Below are 17,611 nucleotides of genomic sequence, written 5' to 3'. Positions count from 1 at the left end.
ATAGACAGTGCATTTTCACACCAAGTGTAGCTTGTATCAGAAACGATTATGGAATGTGGAGTAATCTGAGAAGAAGGATTCGGTATGAGGATACCATTAATTTCAATTGATTTAGCCCTGTCACTGGCTAGGCTGGTCAGTGCTGTTGCATCTTTAGATTAGGACATGAGGGTATGTCTTTCTCTATCTGGTTAGATCCTTCTTTTATTACTGTGGTGGCTCAAGGAAATACTGGGGAGATTTCCAGTAAAACGGAACAAAGGTTCATTTTGTAATAAGTAAAGGTAAACTATACACAGGCACAGAGTAGCTAAACAGGTCTTCACTCTCTGGCTCCAGAGTCCACTCTTTACCCTATTGGTTGGGGTGCATGCGTGATAGGCCCCAAGCGAGGGCTTGCCCCTTTAAAGGGGCTATGCTACCACATACCTCCCCCCTTAAATCCCTCAATAACCTATTTACAGAACAGGATATGTACAGTTACTATGTCCAATAAAAGGCTTGAGAAACATGAGGGGAAAGGGTCCATAACAGTTCATCGCAATGTCAATCGGTTGGGGGTTTTCGGGGTCCCTTAGATGATTTGCTCACTCGGGTCAAACAACAGACTCTATAACTATAAGGCCTGCTTGATATGCTGGAAGGCCTGCTCCTGTGGTTCCCTCCAATCCCAATGCTGATGTTTTCTTAAGAGCAAATGTAGTGGCACCAATATTGTTTGGTGTCAGGTGAGGGATTAAACGACTATAGTACTTTATTATCCCAAAGAAAGACTTTAATTTTGCCACATTCCTAGGCACTGGCACTTCTCTTATGGCTCGCAACTTATCTTTGAATGGATGCAGACCTATTGAGTCCACATTGAAACCTAGGTAAGTGACCTCACTAACTTGGAAAGTGCACTTCTCAAACTTCAGTCAGATTCCCACATCTCTAAATCTTCTCAGCACCTTGTTTTAGGCTTGCTCTTCATGTGTCAGGTGGGCAGTGCCACGGTGTCAGGTTGGCACTACCAGGGTGCCATGGCATTGCCCTACCATGTCTTTGACCACCTGGGGCTACACCGGCTTGCACACCCCCAATGGAGTCATCCTGATTGCTGGAGAGCAGTAGTAATTCACTTCGGTGGGGAGGGAAAATATGATGTCACTGGACAATACGTTGTTATGTCATTCAGGCATAATTAAATCATAGAATTTACAGTGCAAACGGAGGCCATTCAGCCCATCGAATCTACACGGCCCTTGGAAAGAGCACCCCATTTCAACCCATGCCTCCACTCTATCCCCGTAACCCAGTAACCCCACCTAACCTTTTTTGGACACACAAGGGCAATTTATCATGGCCAATCCACTTAACCTGCACATATTGGACTGTGGTAGGAAACCGGAGCCCCGGAGGAAACCCACGCAAACACGGGGAGAACATGTAGACTCCGCACAGACAGTGACCCAAGCCGGGAATTGAACATGGGACCCTCGAGTTGTGAAGCCACAGTGCTAACCACTGTGCTACCGTGCTGCCCGTTCAATATATTCAAATGGATGGTAATCAGGTTTACATTCTCACCGGACGTGAACCTGATTACATCACTGGTGGGGGGTTGCAAGGAAGACCTCATTCTGAGATCTCTCCGGCGCAAATCCCGCTGTGGAGCTCTCACGAGATTTAGCAGGATTTGCGTCCCTGACAACCAAGCCCAGAAACTTCCCCCCCCCCCCATTATTGTTTAAGAAAGAAATTCATGACTTCTCAGTGTTTGCTATTAGTTCAAGATGAAAGCAGTTAAAGTAACTGTGCTGTCAGCTAAAAGATCTTGTTTGCCCAACTATTTGTTGTGCAAATGTCATTCTGGTTAAGGATACACAATATTTACCCATGGGGTTGCACAGTGGTTAGCCCTGCTGCTTCACAGCACTGGCAACCCAGGTTCAATTCCCGGCCTTGGATGACTGTGTGGAGTTTGCACTTTCTCCCCGTGTCTACGTGGGTTTCCTCCAGATGCTCCGGTTTCCTTCCACTGTCCAAAGATGTGCAGGTTAGGTGGATTGGCCAATGTAAAATTGCCCTTTAGTGTCCAGGGATGTACAGGCTACGTGGGGTTACAGAGCTAGGGTGGGTGAGTGGGCCTGGGTGGGGTGTTCTTTCAGAGGGTCGGTGTAGACCCGGTGGGCCTCTCCTGCTGCACTGTAAAGATTCTATGATTTTTCCGTCCATTTAAACAAATTGATGGTTGGTGGTGATGATGTAATCAAACCACACACTACACATATAAAGAAGCACCACACTGATTGAATGGAGCTGTTCGTACTACTTGCTGAGAACAGGTTAAAACATAAAACAGTGGAATGAATGTGGGCCCCTGACATCCAGGTAATTTTAAGTGCTGGCCCATCCAGTTTCTACCAGGTGGGTAGGGTTAAAATGACCAGTTTGGAGGCTGAGGTAATCTGAGAGAATGAGAGTCAAATGATAATTATAAGTAAGGTAGTTTCTGCTTTGGAGTTGAATGAAGATAAGATGAGATAAATTACACCAAACTGACAATATATTTGGGCTTTGGCATACTTGCCATTTTTGCATTTAAAGTATAAATGAAGCCAAATATAACAAGGAAGGGACTGCTTTTTGTGAAATAATTCTATCTATTATAAATTGAAGTAAGCCAGAAGTGTATACTAAAATCTTTACCAGATCTGAATAATGTGTAATGACATGATGGCAAAGCAGTGGTGTCTGTCACTCTGTTTAAAGGTTCATTTAGAATTGGGATTGAGCGATTACATTTCCGCCAGTTTGGCTCAAAACTGAAACTGGAATTCATTTAAATACACATCCTTGCAACAAGTGAGGCATCTGTCTCCACTCAGCCAGAGGAGAGAAGCTGTCAAGTTCAGTGATTCCGTTCTCACTTGCAATTCGTACTGGTGTTATTTTTGGCCTATGCTTATATGTGTGCCTGCAATTGTTATTTTACTTGGGAGTTATATATATATTTTTTTCAATATTTTAACCCCTACCACAAATGGACAGCAACATTTGGAGAAAGATTCCAGCTTCTGCAGGACTAATTGAATCTTCGGTGCATGGGAGGAATTAGAAAAGTACATTGGATTCACTTTATAAAACCTGGACTAAAAGCAGAAGGGTATTGGGAAGGGTGTGTGTGTGTGATCACCATACAATAGGAAAAGATTCATGGATTGAACTGAAGAAGAACAGGTTTGAGAGTTCTCCACTTCAGGAGTTTTACAGTAAATAAAATGAATTCCTGTCAACATTTTCTTTTTTTAAATAAATTTAGAGTGCCCAATTCATTTTTTCCAATTAAAGGGCAATTTATCGTGGCCAATCTACCTATGCTGCATGTCTTTGGGTTGTGGGGGCGAAACCAACGCAAGCACGGGGAGAATGTGCAAACTTCACACGGACAGTGACCCAGAGCCAGGATCAAACTTGGGACCTCGCCATGAGGCAGCAATGCTAACCACTGCGCCACCATGCTGCCCTCTGTCAACATTTTCGCGGATAGTATATTTGATTTCAGGAACCAAATCTGTTGGCAATTCTCTGGTATGAGGAAAATGTCCGACTACTCCACGGTAGAACTATAATGCATTTTCTCCCACCCACTGAGGCTCTAATGCATTGTGCCACCATGCCTAACAGCAAATGGACCTTCTTGTCAATTTGAATAATTTCTAAGTCATCCAACTTGCACCTTTCCTGTTGGATTGAATAAACTTCAAACAGAAACATCAAGAACTCCTTTTGTCTATATTTGATGTAGGGAGTTGTATCAAAATGTTTTTTGACAGCTGCTTTATTTATTCATCCTATTTAAAAGTGTTTGACTAATAAGCCAACCTGGAGTGTGGATTGTTTAAAAATGTTTGACTAATATGCCAACCTGGAATGTTGATTGTCAGTGTATCAATGTTGCAAATAGCTATCTTGCTGAAATATGGTTAAAGAAAGAAAATAACATTTGGTAATATTCTAACACACAAGTTCTAGTTTTATACCACTAACAGCCTTATTGCTGCAGTACTGGATTATGAAAAGAATGTGCCTGCAAATTTCAGCTCCATAGCACTGGTGGTTTCAGCACAATGGGAGATTAAAATCATAGAATCCCTGCAGTGCAAAAGGAGACCGTTTGGCCCATCGAATCTGCACCAACCCTCCGAAAGAAACCCCTACTCAAGGCCACTCCCCCACCCAATCCGTGTAACCCTACCTAATCATCACATCTTTGGACACGAAGGGGCAATTTATCATGCCCAATCCACCGAACTTTTGGGAGGAAACCAGAGCACCCGAACAAAACCCACGCAGACACTGGAAGAACGTGCAAATTCCACACAGTCACCCATGGCCGGGAATGAACCGAGGTCCATGTTGCTATGCGGCAGCAGTGCTAACTACTGGGATAAGGTGTTACAGACCACTTTCAATGCAGCCAGTATCTATCACCATGTTGTAGAGAGCAATAGGATGGGTGTTCCATGCATGCGTCAGAAGTAAGCAAAGTGGCCAGATCGTGACGTCAGTCAGTATCTAATGCTGACTTGCTGCCCAATCTGCCATGTAGAACCTTGTGAACGACACTTCGCTTCCGGAAGTCAATTACCAGCTCCTTAGTTTTGCTGACATTGAGGGAGAGATTGTTGTCGTTACACCACTCCACTGGCTTCTCTATCTCCCTCCTGTACTCTGACTCATCGTTGTTTGAGATCCGGCCCACTACGGTCTGTCATCAGCAGATGGAGTTGGAGCCGAATTCTGCCGCACAGTTGTATGGAGCTGGAAATCAGCTAAGTGTGCTTAGTTTCAGTAGCTCGCCTGGACTTAAAATTGCTTAATTTATTCTTACTTGCTGTAATTTATTTGTGCATGTGTAAAAGATGAAGCATTATTATTTTTCTTAAACCAGGTTAAGTACAATAAATTTACTTACCTTTATTAAAAACTCACGGGAACATGTCTCTTTATCTCTTTTCTCGTTGGAGCACGTAAACAGTTCAACACTTATTGAATAGCCAAGCATATCTTTAAACAAAACTGCTGCAGTCACACAAGGAGTGGGAAAAGAAGGGCCAATCCTCACCTGCTCAGATCACTTGCCACATTTGTCCAATGTACTCATTATTTTTCTTGATTACCATTGTATATTCCCCTCACAACAACGTTTGTCAATTCGCCCTACTGTCATTTCACTACACTGTTTTGATCTATATCAATGATGTGGAGATGCCGGCGTTGGACTGGGGTGAGCACAGTACGAAGTCTTACAACACCAGGTTAAAGTTCAACAGGTTTGTTTCGATGTCACTAGCTTTGGGAGCGCTGCTCCTTCACCTGAGGAAGGAGCAGTGCTCTGAAAGCTAGTGACATCGAAACAAACCTGTTGGACTTTAACCTGGTGTTGTAAGACTTCGTACTGATCTATATCAAGACTGTGCTGTTATTTTATAATTGCCGCAGCCAGATACAAATCTTAACTCTCTGAAATAGAACAAATTGCCACCAAGTCATAAGCAGTTACCATAAAAGATAGACTCCTTAGTTTCAAGCAAAATTTGTTTTCTTGCAGGAGAACTCACATAAGAAGGTAACAGTGAAGCACTGTCTCTCTCATTTAATACTCATTGTAGCTTTCCAGGTTGTCGGCACACTCAAATTGAGAACAACAGGAATCTTTCATACAGCTTTGTTCCTATTCTTGTAAGGTTATTCCTCCACCAATCTGTGAGACTATTCACCTGTACTTACCGCAGCAATACGAATTCCCCCTATGAGCCAGTGATCTACAACTTTGGTTCAGATGAAGCTTTGCGCAGGTGAAGGAGACACATCCTGAGTGAGTGAGACACAGCCAGAGTGGGAATTGGAACTTGGTAATTTGGGCAGTGTGGTAATTTGGTGCGGAGTGGGAGGGGGTGCTGTTTCCCTTTTTGTTCTGTTTCCTTCGTTTGGCTTTGCAACTGGTAATCTGCAGGGAGAGATCCAGAGTGCATTCCGGGAAGTTAGGAGAAAACCAGGGAGCATCCTGGGAAGGTAGGTGATATAAAATCCTACCCCCAGGTTCCAGCGGCCTTTATTTTCGGGAGCGGGAGAGAGAGAGAGAGAGCTGGGGAGCAGCTTGGGAACAGGTAAGTGATAGATATTCTGCTATTCTGAGTGATCCAACTTGGGGGGGGGGGGGACATCACCGGAAAGCTGTGACCTGATTGGCTGATAGGGAATCTGCACTAAATTTAAAAATTAAACATTGTTAAACTAATTAAACATAATTAATTAATTACTTAATCATAATTTAGAGGGGTATCTGAGCCAGAGATCAGAGAGTACTGTATTTAGCATTTACATTTATAGTAGAAATCTAGTGCTAGGAAACATAGTTAACAGTAACTTTTTTTTAAAAAATTATTTTTAAATTTAATTTACTAATTAATTAATGCAATGTCAATTAGAGGGGTGCAGTGCTCTGACTGTGAGATGTGGCAGGTCCAGGAGGCTTCCAGCATCCTGGATGGCTTCATCTGCAGAAAGTGCACCCAACTGGGTCTCCTCACAGACCTCATGGTTCAGTTGGAGCAGCAGTTGGATGCACTTAGGAGCATGCAGGTGGCGGAAAGCGTCATAGATAGCAGTTATATAAATGTGGTCACACCCAAAGTGCATGCAGAGAGATGGGTGACCACCAGAAGGGATAGGCAGTCAGTGCAGGAATCCTCTGCGGTTGTCCCCCTCTCGAACAGGTATACCGCTTTGGATACTGTGGGGGGGGGGGGGAATAGTGATCAGGGGAAAACAGCAGCAGCCAGAGCAGTGGCACCATGGCTGGCTCTGATGTTCAGCAGGGAGAGTCAAAGCGCAGAAGAGCAAAAGTCATAGGGGACTCTATGGTCACGGGCACAGATAGGCGCTTGTGGACGTGAAAGAGACTCCAGGATGGTATGGTGCCTCCCTGGTGCCAGGGCCCAGGATGTGTCAGAACGGATAGCGGGCATCCTGAAGGAGGAGTGCAAACAGGCAGAGGTCGTGGTACATATTGGTACTAACGACATAGGCAGGAAGGGGGATGAGGTCCTGCAGCAGAAGTTCAGTGAACGAGGCAGAAAGACAGGACCTCAAGGGTTGTAATCTCGGGATTATTCCCTGTGCCACATGCCAGTGAGGCAAGAAATAGAAAGATAGAGCAGCTAAACATGTGGCTAAACAGCTGTTGTAGGAGGGAGGGTTTCAGTTATCTGGACCACTGGGAGCTCTTCCATGGCAGGTGTGACCTGTATAAGAAGAACGGGTTGCATCTAAACTGGAGAGGCATAAATACCCTGGCCGCGAGGTTTGCAAGTGTCACATGGGAGGGTTTAAACTAGTATGGCAGGGGGGTGGGTACTGGAGCAATAGGTCAGAAGATGGAAAAATTGAGGGAGAACTGAGAAATAAGGCTACTATGGCTCTGAGGAAGAGCAGACAGGGAGATGTTGCTGAAAACAAAGCGGGACTGGTGGCCTGAAGTGCATATGTTTTAATGCAAGAAGTATAACAGTAAGGCAGATGAACTTGGAGCTTGGATTAGTACTTGGAACTATGATGTTATTGCCATTACAGAGGCCTGGTTGAAGGAAGGACAGGATTGGCAGCTAAACATTCCAGGATTTAGATGTTTCAGGCGGTATAGAGGGGTATGTAAAATGGTGGAGGAGTTGCACTACTGGTTAGGGAGAATATCACAGCTGTACTGCAGGAGGACACCTCAGAGGACAGCGAGGCTATATGGGTAGAGATCAGGAATAAGAAGGGTGCAGTCACAATGTTGGGGGTTTACTACATGCCTCCCAATCCAGCAGGAGATAGAGCAGCAGATAGATAGACAGATTTTGGAAAGGAGTAAAAGCAACAGGGTTATTGTGATGGGAGACTTTAACTTCCCCAATATTGACTGGGGCTCACTTTGTGCTAGGGGCTTGGACGGGGAAGAGTTTGTAAGGAGCATCCAGGAGGGCTTCTTAAAACAGTATGTAGATAGTCCAACTAGGGAAGGGGCTGTACTGGACCTAGTATTGGGGAATGAGCCTGGCCAGGTGGTAGAAGTTTCAGTAGGAGAGCATTTCGGGAACAGTGACCACAATTCAGTAAGTTTTAAAGTGCTGGTGGACAAGGATAAGAGTGGTCCTAGGGTGAATGTGCTAAATTGGGAGAAGGCTAATTAGAACAATATTAGGCAGGAACTGAAGAACATAGATTGGGGGCCGATGTTTGAGGGTAAATCAACATTTGACATGTGGGAGGCTTTCAAATGTCAGTTGAAAGCAATTTAGGACCGGCATGTTCCTGTGAGGCAAATATTAGAAATTTGGTGATCCTTGGATAACGGGAGATATTGTAGGCCTCGTCAAAAAGAAAAAGGAGGCATTTGTCAGGGCGAGAAGGCTGGGAACAGACAAAGCCTGTTTGAAATATAAGGAAAGTAGGAAGGAACTTAAGCAAGGAGTCAGGAGTGATAAAAGGGGTCACAAAAAGTCATTGGCAAATAGTGTTAAGGAAAATCCCAAGGCTTTTTAAATGTACATAAAAAGCAAGAGGGTAGCCAGGGAAAGGGTTGGCCCACTGAAGGACAGGGGAGGGAATCTATGTGTGGAGCCAGAGGAAATGGGCGAGGAGCTAAATGAATACTTTGCATCAGTATTCACCAAAGAGAAGGAATTGGTGGATGTTGAGTCTGGAGAAGGGTGTGTAGATAGCCTAGGTCACATTGAGATCCAAAAAGACAAGGTGTTGGGCGTCTTGAAAAATATTAAGGTGGATAAGTCCCCAGGGCCTGATGGGATCTACCCCAGAATATTGAAGGAGGCAAGAGAGGAAATTGCTGAGGCCTTGACATAAATCTTTGGATCCTCACTGTCTTCAGGTGATGTCGCGGAGGACTGGAGAATAGTCAATGTTGTTCCTTTGTTTCAGAAGGGTAGCGAGGATAATCCAGGGAACTACAGGCCGGTGAGCCTTACGTCAGTGGTAGGGAAATTACTGGAGAGAATTCTTCGAGACAGGATCTACTCCCATTTGGAAGCAAGTGGTCGTATTAGCGAGAGGCAGCACGGTTTTGTGAAGGGGAGGTCGTGTCTCACTAACTTGATAGAGTTTTTCGAGGCGGTCACAAAGATGATTGATGCAGGTAGGGCAGTGGATGTTGTCTATATGGACTTCAGTAAGGCCTTTGACAAGGTCCCTCATGGCAGACTGGTACAAAAGGTGAAGTCACACGGGATCAGGGGTGAGCTGGCAAAATTGGTACAGAACTAGCTAGGTCATAGAAGGCAGAGTGTAGCAATGGAAGGGGGCTTTTCTGATTGGAGGGCTGTGACTAGTGGTGTACCGCAGGGATCAGTGCTGGAGCCTTTGCTGTTCATAGTATAGATAAATGATTTGGAGGAAAATGTAACTGGTCTGATTAGTAAGTTTGCGGACGACACAAAGATTGGTGGAATTGCGGATAGCGATGAGGACTGTCAGAGGATACAGCAGGATTTAGATTGTTTGGAGACTTGGGCGGCGAGATGGCAGATGGAGTTTAATCCGGACAAATGTGAGGTAATGCATTTTGGAAGGTCTAATACAGATAGGAAATATACAGTGAATGGTAGAACCCTCAAGAGTATTGGCAGTCAGAGAGATCTTGATGTACAGGCCCACAGGTCATTGAAAGGGGCAACACAGGTGGAGAAGGTAGTCAAGAAGGCATACGGTATGCTTGCCTTCATTGGCCAGGGCATTGAGTATAAAAATTGGCAAGTCATGTTGCAGCTGCATAGAACCTTAGTTAGGCCACACTTGGAGTATAGTGTTCAATTCTGGTTGCCACACAACCAGAAGGATGTGGAGGCTTTAGAGAGGGTGCAGAAGAGATTTACAAGGATGTTGCCTCTAATGGAAGGCCTTAGCAATGAGGAAAGGTTGAATAAACTTGGTTTGTTCTCACTGGAATGAAGGAGGTTGAGGGGCGACCTGATAGAGGTCTACAAAATTATGAGGGGCATAGACAGAGTGGATAGTCAGAGACTTTTTCCCAGGGTAGAGGGGGTCAATTACAAGGGGGCATAGGTTTAATCTGCGAGGGGCAAGGTTTTGAGGAGATGTACGAGGCAAGTGTTTTACATAGAGGGTAGTGGGTGCCTGGAACTCGCTGCCGGAGGAGGTGGTGGAAGCAGGGACGATAGTGACGTTTAAGAGGCATCTTGACAAATACATGAATAGGATGGGAAGAGAGGGATACAGACCCCGGAAGTGTAGAAGATTTTAGTTCAGACAGGCAGCATGGTTGGCGCAGGCTTAGAGGGCCAAAGGGCCTGTTCCTGTGCTGTACTTTTCTATGTTCTTTGAAGCACATATCATCAATAAAAGGAAGCTCTTTAGATCAGAACTCTAAAAATTAAAGTTAAAAGGAGAAGTGCAAATATCACAGGGATAAATATTTTAAATATTTATTGCACCATTTGTCATTATAAAAAATAAGTCAATATAAATTTGCATTGGCTGAGCAGGCTCTTTGAACAGGTTGAGGACAGGTATGGGCGATGTGGGGGAAGTCCTGCGAATCATGTACACATGTTTTGGGCGCGTCCGAGGTTGAGGGACTTTTGGCAGGAATTCGCGGACGTCATGCCAAAGGTCCTGCAAGCGAGGGTGGTGCTGAGTCCAGAGGTGGCGATCTTTGGAGTGTCGGAAGACCCGGGGGCCCTGGGGGTGAGAAAGGCCAACGTTTTGGCCTTTGCTTCCCTGGTGGCCTGGAAACAGATTTTACTGGGACTCGGAACCCCAAAGTTTGGGTTCGCGATATGGCGGGGTTTATCAGGCTTGAGAAAATTAAATTCGCCTTGAGGGGTTTGCCCGGAGGTGGCGGCCGTTCATCGACTTAAAACATTTTCCAGCCACTGGAGCAAATTCTGCTGCTTGCACAATAGAGGCAGCTCAGTTAATGGCTGCCAAGGTAACCAAAGCCCTGCTGCTGCACTTGGTAAACAACAATACAGGGATATGTACTTCACAACTATCAGTTCACCATTGCTTCAAATAAGTGACAGAGTGATTGTTTTACAGGGCTAATTACTTTATTTTCTCATGGAAAGTAACCAGGAGCTTGGGAAAGAATGCACTTGTCCTGTATTGCAACATGCAGAGCATTATTGAAAGCATGCTGATGCACTATCAATTACGACGAGACGCGAGTCGAATGTAATCGAGGCTTTATTACACAGATGTGTGGCCTCCTACGGCAGCTTACAAATGGCTGCTGTTCGGAGAGCACACACATTTATACTCCGCCTCCTGGGCGGAGCCAGCAGGCAGGGATCTACCGCCGTACCTGTAGTACAGGGGCCTTACCGTAATACCCAATATACAATATACAATAATATACAATATAATACAACAGTGGTGACTATTCACCCCCCTGTTAAAAATGAGTCCAGCGGGGGTGGTGGAAAACTATACACATACAGATTGGTTTTAAAATTACAAAGAAGGTTACAAATTTAGACGATCGGGCGCCCTGATTTGTCGTTGAGAGCGCCGCAGTGCTGGCAGCGACTCAGGCGTCGGCTTGGTCTTCGGTGACTCCGGGAGCGTGTCGAAATCCTCTTAATCCCCGGGAGGATGGATTGTCCTGGAGCGGGGGCTGTGGTGGGGTGTGCCGGGGTAGGGGAAGGTGGCGCCAGGGCAGGGGGGAGGGGTGTGTGGGGATCCAGCTGGTGCCAGATCCCTGAGGGAGACTGTGTCTTGGCAGCCGACGGGGTACGCTACGTAGGCACACTGCGGGTTCGCATGGAGTAGCTGTACTCTCTCAACCAACGGGTCCGCCTTGTGGAGCCGCATGTGCTTGCGGAGGAGAACAGGTCCTGGAGCTGCCAGCCATGTTGGGAGCGAAACCCCGGAGGTGGACTTCCTGGGGAAGGCAAAGAGGCGTTCATGGGGTGTTTCATTGATCGTGGTGCACAGGAGCGACCGAATGGAGTGAAGTGCGTCGAGGAGGACCTCCTGCCAGCAGGAGGCCAAAAGATTTTTGGACCGTAGGGCCAGCTGGACGGCCTTCCAGACTGTCCCATTCTCCCGCTCCACCTGCCCGTTTCCCCTGGGGTTGTAGCTGGTGTCCTGCTCGAGGCAGTGCCCCTGTCGAGCAGGTACTGGCGCAGCTCATCGCTCATAAATGAGGATCGCTGTGGACGTAGGCGGGGAAACCGAACAGAGCAAAGATGGTGTTGAGGGCTTTGATGATGGTGGCAGACGTTATATCGGGGCACGGGACGGCGAAGGGGAATCGGGGATACTCGTCGACCACATTAAAAAAGTACGTGTTGCGGTCGGTGGAGGGGAGGGGCCTTTTGAAGTCCACGGTGAGGCGTTCAAAGGGGCGGGTGTAAGAATCTCGGGCAACCCCTGGTCCCCTTGAACTGTGAAACCGGACTTTAAACTCAGAAACTGTAAAATGGACACCTTTTCAACAAAGAGCTTGGCCAAATTTTTCCCAGCAAGCTTGGCTTGCAGGGCTGTCTGAGTGTGAAAGGAATGTTTGCAGCAACCCCCCCTGGACTTACAACTCATCAGTAGACAGACAGCACTAATTGGATCAGCAAAGGGCACAATGGAAATGCTAATAGCCCTGAAACTCCCCCAGCCAAGAAACAATGTGTTGGTAAAAACTCCTTGTATATGTTAATGACCTTGTCTCCATCGGAGCTGGAAAACCCATCAGCATAATCAGGTCATAATGGCAGCAATCTCGAGCGAATGGCAGACTCGAAAATCCCATCTTCTTAACGAAGTGTGGAAGACTGCGATCTCCCAGGACAATGGAGCTCGGTGACTGGAGCTGGCGACCTGGACGTATCAGAAGAAGGGGCGGGACCTGCGGGAACTTTGAAATGATAACTTACCTGCTCACACAAGAAGCTGGACTGGCGCGAAAACTTGAATTTTGGACTATAAAAAGGGTGGTCAAACGGCCATTCGCTCTCTTAGGATCTTTTGCTCTTGCTGAACTCTGCTCCTACAACATCTCTAATTGAGCTGGACCTCGTGATCCAGCTACAGCCTTGGATTGTAAGTATCCCGCAGCAGCTTGCGAAGCTCCCGGGACTAGTATAGTGGTTGAGGCTTTGGGGAAAGGGGGTGCATGCTCCTATTTTGTCTTTTTAAAAGATTGTTAAAATTGTGTATGTAAGTTTTACGTTGTGCTGCGATAGTATTCCTTCCATAATAATAGTCATTAAGGTATAAGATAATTGTGTGTTTTCTGCATTTGGTGGTGGTTGATCTTGGCAATAAATAAATATGTGTTTGGATTTTGGAATTGGAGTCTGTCTCAATACCTTCAATCCCTCACCAACGAGCTCTAGCCAAGTCACTCTATTAAAATACTTCTTACCATAAATCCGTTGTCGAGAACTGAGGGAAATCCCTGGGCAATTCGAACCTGCTCACTCAGAAAAGGCTGCCAGGTACAGGTGGGCAGAGGTTTTCCTTTCCTCTCTCTCTTGGGGGCACTGCTCAGGTGAAGCAGGCGCAGGTGGTAGCGAATCCACCGGTGAGAGAGAGGATCACCCGGGCAGTGGTGGGGCTTGGACGACCGGGTGCCAAGCCTGGTGGAAGCCCACGGGGGTGGAGGTAAAAGGGGATCCTGCTACATGGGAGGCCTTCACCAGGCGTGCACGGTCCGGTCGGTAGAAGTGCGGTTTACACTCCGCACAGACCTGGCAGTCTCTGGTGATAGCCCTGACTTCCTCGATGGAGTACGGCAGATTGCGGGCCTAAATGAAATGGTAAAATCGGGTGACTCCCGGGTGACAGAGATCATCGTGCAGGGTCCGGAGTCGGTCCACTTGTGCGCTGGCACATGTACCTCGGGACAGGGCATCGGGGGGCTCGTTGAGCTTACCGAGGCGAGACTAAATCTCATAATTGTAGGTGGAGAGCTCGATCCTGCACCTCAAGATTTTATAATTTTTGATCTTACCCCGCTGTGTGTTGTTAAACATGAAGTGGAGATGCCGGCGTTGGACTGGGGTGAGCACAGTACGAAGTCTTACAACACCAGGTTAAAGTCCAACAGGACGTTAAACATGAAGGCAACCGACCGTTGGTCAGTGAGGAGAATGAATCTTCTGCTGGCCAGGTAATGCTTCCAATGTCGCACAGCTTCAACAATAGCTTGGGCCTCCTTTTCGGCGGAGGACTGCCGAATTTTGGAGGCGTGGAGGGTGCGGGAAAAGAATGCCACGGGCCTGCCTGCCTGGTTGAGCATGGCGGCCAGAGCGACATCTGATACATCGCTCTCGACTTGGAAGGGGAGCGTCTCGTCGACCGCGTGCATCGCAGCCGTGGCGACGTCGGCCTTGATACGGTTGAAGGCCTGGTGAGCCTCGACCATCAGTGGGAAAGCAGTGGATTGAATGAGTGGGCGGGCCTTGTCCGCATAGTTTGGGACCCACTGGGCGTAGTACGAAAAGAACCCCAGGCATCGTTTGAGGGCCTTGGGGCAGTGGGAGTTCCATGAGGGGGCGCATGCGATCGGGGTCGGGCCCTAGAACTCTGTTCTGAACCACATAGCCGAGGATGGCGAATCGGTTTGTGCTGAACACACACATCTCCTTGTTGTAAGTTAGGTTGAGGAGTTTGGCAGTGTGGAGAAATTTGGAAAGGTTAGCGTTGTGGTCCTGCTGGTCGTGGTCGCAGATGGTGACGTTGTCCAGGTACGGGAAAGTGGCCCGCAGCCCATACCGGTTAATCATTCAGTCCATCTCCCGTTGGAAGACCAAGACCAAGTTGGTGACGCCGAAGGGAACCCTAAGGAAATGGTAAAGGCGGCCGTCTGCTTCAAACGCATTGTACTGGCGATCCGCCTTACGGATGGGGAGCTGGTGGTAGGCAGATTTCAGGTCCACTGTCGAGAAGACCCGGTAATGTGCAATCTGATTGACCATATCAGATATGCATGGGAGGGGGTACGCGTCAAGCTGCGTGTACCGATTGATGGTCTGACTGTAGTCAACGACCATCCTGTTTCTCTTCCCGGTTTTCGCCACTACTACTTGGGCTCTCCAGGGGCTGTTGCTGGCCTCGATGATGCCTTCCCGCAGCAGCCGCTGGACCTCAGACCTGATGAAGGTCCTGTCCTGGGCACTGTACCGTCTGCTCTTGGTGGCGACGGGTTTGCAATCCGGGGTGAGGTTTGCAAACAGGGAAGGCGGGTCGACCTTCAGGGTCGCGAGGCCGCAAACAGTAAGGGGTGGTAGGGGCCTGCCAAATTTCAGGGTTAGGCTCTGGAGGTTGCACTGGAAGTCCAGGCCGAGTAGCAAGGCAGCGCAGAGGTTGGGGAGGACGTAGAGCCCTGGACGGTGAGGGTGGCGATGCAGTACCCCCGGATATTCACGGAGTGGGATCCGGAGGCCAAGGAAATTCTTTGGTTAGCGGGGTGTACCGTGAGGGAGCAGCGCCTTACCGTATCGGGGTGGATGAAGCTCTCAGTGCTCCCGGAGTCCAGAAGGCAGGATATCTCGTGCCCGTCGACCTTCACCTTTGTCGAAGCCGTCGCGAGGTTGTGCGGTCGAGACCGGTCGATCATGACCGAGGCGCGACGCGCCTGGTCGGCGGCGGTTGCAGGTGATGAGCGGCCCGATGAGGTGTCCGATGGGCAGGGGTCCTGAGGCGGGTAAGATGGCGGCGCCCACGGGCTGCACGTGTCCTGGGGCAGGCAAGATGGCGGTGCCCCTTGGTTTTGAGGCAAGCAAGATGGCGGCACCCACGGGCCGCACATGGTCTGAGGAGAGGAAGATGGCGCGCCCACTGGCCGCACGTGGGGGGTGCCGGGACAATAGCGGCGATTCAGCGGGCCTGGCACACTGCAGCAAAATGTGTCTTCTTGCCACAGGCCTTGCAGTACGCGCTCCGCGCCGGGCAGCGCTGCCGGGGGTGTTTTGTCTGTCCGCAGATGTAGCACTTGGGTCCCCCGGGGTTGGTTGGCTGCCGCGTGGCGCAGGTGTGGGGTTGGCTGAGGGCGGTCGCTGATGGGGTCCACGATGGGGTGGCCGCTGGCGGGGTCCACGATGCACAGGAGGGGTGGGCCGTGAGTTCGGGGGCATATGTCTGTACGTCACGTGAGGCAACCGTGAGTGAAAGCGCTAGTTTCTTGGTTGCCGCGAGGTCAAGCATGGCCCTTTCTAAGAGGCCCTGGCGGATGTAGTCAGCCTATGCCCGTAACAAATGCGTCTCTCATTAGTAGGTTCGAATGTTCAGTGGCCGAAACAGCCTGGCAGTCACAGTCTCTCACCAGGGCGAGCAGGGCACGCCAGAAATCTTCCACAAACTCACTGGAAGGTTGATGCCGCGTGGACAGGAGGTGCCTGGCGTAGATCTTGTTGGTCTACTGAGCGTAATTCTCCTTCAGTAGCGCCATGGCCTCTGCGTAGGTCGGCGCGTCCTGGATGAGGGGAAAAACGTTGGAGCTCAGCCATGTGTACAGAATCTGGAGCTTCTGTGCTTCTGGGATTGGGCCTGGCGCAGACCCGATGTATGCTTCAAAGCAAGCTAGCCAATGTTGGAAGTCATTTTTGACGTTGTCTGCTTGAGGATGCAGCTGCAGGCGATCCGGCTTGATGAGGAGGTCCATCTCTGAAAAATCTCTGTGTAATAAATTGATGCACTATCATTTACGATGAGACGAGAGTAGAATGTAATTGAGGCTTTATTACACAGAGATGTGTGGCCTCCTACAGCAGCTTACGAAATGGCTGCTGTTAGGAGAGCACACACATTTATACTCCGCCTCCTGGGCGGAGCCAGCAGGCAGGGATCTACCCCCGTACCTGTAGAACAGGGGCCTTACCGTAATACCCATACATACAATATAATACAACAGTGGTGACTACCACACATGCTTAGAACCAAACGCATTCCTAATGCGGTCCTAAATCTTCGGGTATAGCGACTGAAGGAGGAATTAAGCTAACGATCTGGCCAAAGGTTTCTCTTCTCTCACCGCCATCTCCAATTCTCCACCCTGAAACCCAATAGAAGAAACATTACGGGCGCTATTCTTCCCCCCCCCACGCCGGGTGGGAGAATCGCCGGGGCACCGCGTGAATCGCACCACGCTGCCCCGACCCCCGCACACGATTCTCCCACCCCCCGGAAACCGGGGGCGCACGATTCGCACCGGGCCGCTCGGAGAACCGGCGAGCGACGATTGTCCAGCCGGATGGGCTGAGCGGCCGCTACGATACGACAGGTTCCCGCCAGTGCCATCCACCCCTGGTCGCTGCCGGCGGGAACTCTGCGGGAACGCTGGAGGGGTGGCCTGTGGGTGAAGGAGGGGGGCTCCTTCACCGGGGTGGCCTCCGATGGGGTATGGCCCGTGATCGGGGCCCACCAATCGGCAGGCCGGCCTCTTTCCCCCCCCCCCCCCCCCCCCCCCGGGCCTACCTCCTTCCGCGCGTGGCCCCAGAACACCGGCCCCATGTTGGTGAGGAGCCGGCGTGCGTAGGACGTTCCCCGCGCATGTGCAGGATGGCACGGCCCAACTGCACATGCGCAGGATTGGTTTGCCCCAACT

This window comes from Scyliorhinus torazame, chromosome 7, assembly GCF_047496885.1.
Source record: "Scyliorhinus torazame isolate Kashiwa2021f chromosome 7, sScyTor2.1, whole genome shotgun sequence".
NCBI lineage: Eukaryota > Metazoa > Chordata > Chondrichthyes > Carcharhiniformes > Scyliorhinidae > Scyliorhinus > Scyliorhinus torazame.
This window is presented reverse-complemented; position numbering follows the sequence as displayed.